The sequence below is a fragment of the Quercus lobata genome, chromosome 4, assembly GCF_001633185.2.
Source record: "Quercus lobata isolate SW786 chromosome 4, ValleyOak3.0 Primary Assembly, whole genome shotgun sequence".
NCBI lineage: Eukaryota > Viridiplantae > Streptophyta > Magnoliopsida > Fagales > Fagaceae > Quercus > Quercus lobata.
In genome coordinates this window covers 10,582,729-10,584,468 of record NC_044907.1, presented here as the reverse complement: position 1 = coordinate 10,584,468, position 1,740 = coordinate 10,582,729, and positions in this window count along the sequence as shown.

The following is a 1,740-nucleotide window of genomic DNA, read 5'->3' as shown; positions in this document are numbered from 1 at the left end:
TTACCACTTCTTCCAATAGGGATTCAACGAACTTGGCCACCTAATCTGTAAGGACCTGACCCTTGACAAAGGTGCGAGGCATGTACTTGATGTCAAAAGCTCCTAGGATCGTACCCAACTTGGCAATTCTCCCTATGTAATCAGCACTCCGAAGTAGAGATCTAAACGGAAGTTGGGTTAGGACAACAACTGTGTGTGATTGGAAGTAGTGGGGGAGTTTGCGCGTAATGTGCACCACTGCCAAAATGGCCTTCTCCAGTGATAGGTAACGAACCTCGGCCTCATGTAGTGACTTGCTCACATAATAAATTGACCTCTACACACCACTATCAACCCACACCAGCACTAAGCTTACAGCATGAGAAACCACAGTAATGTAAGCAAATAATACCTCGTCCATCTCAGGCCTGGACATGACAAGTGGCCGAGAAAGGTATTCCTTAAGCTGTTGAAAGGCCAAGGCACACTCCTCGGTCCACTCAAATCACTTCCATTTATTCAACAGCTGGAAGAAAGGTCTGCATCTATCTGCTAACCAAGAGATGAACCAGTTCAAGACAGCAGTTATTCCTTTTAGCTTCTGGACTACTTTAGGATTCTGAGGTGGTTGCAGACTGTTAATTGCCTTAACCTGATCAGGGTCAATCTCAATTCCCGATGAGTGACCATATAGTCCAGGAACTGGCCTGATTCCACGCCAAAAGATCACGTGGAAGCTTTAGGACAACAACTGTGTGTGATTGGAAGTAGTGGGGGAGTTTGCACGTAGTGTGCACCACTGCCAAAATGGCCTTCTCCAGTGATAGGTAACGGACCTCAGCCTCATGTAGTGACTTGCTTACATAATAAATTGACCTCTACACACCACTATCAACCCACACCAACACTAAGTTTACAGCATGAGAAACCACAGTAATGTAAGCAAATAATACCTCGTCCATCTCAGGCCTGGACATGACAAGTGGCCGAGAAAGGTATTCCTTAAGCTGTTGAAAGGCCAAGGCACACTCCTCGGTCCACTCAAATCACTTCCATTTATTCAACAGCTGGAAGAAGGGTCTGCATCTATTTGCTAACCAAGAGATGAACTGATTCAAGATAGCAGTTATTCCTGTTAGCTTCTGGATCTCTTTAAGATTCCGAGGTGGTTGCAGACTGTTAATTGCCTTAACCTGATCAGGGTCGATCTCAATTCCCCGACGAGTGACCATATAGTCCAGGAACCTGCCTGATCCCATCCCAAAAGAGCACTTGGAAGCTTTAAGGCGCAGCTTGTGTTTCCTTAGTATTTCAAAAATATCCCGAGGTCTCCCAAATGCTCAGACACCACCTTAATTTTCACCACCAAATCTATATAGACCTTAATATTCTTGCCCAATTGTGGCTCAAACATCCTAATTATCATCCTCTGATAGATGGACCCTACATTTTTCAAACCAAAAGGTATCACCTTGTAATGGTAATTTCCAATAAAAGTGACAAAAGCTATCTTTTCTTAATCAACCAAGGCTAGTGGTATTTGATGGTACCCCTAAAAGGCATCTAAAAAGCTCATTTGAGAATGGCCTACAGTTGCATCTACTAGTTGGTCTATCTAAGGTATAAGGAAAAGGTCTTTTGGACAAACCTTATTTAAATCTGTGAAATCAACACACACTCGCCACTTCCCTTTTTTCTTCTTCACCACTACAATATTGGCCAACCACTCAAGGTAAAAAACCTCCTTAATAGCCCCAGCCT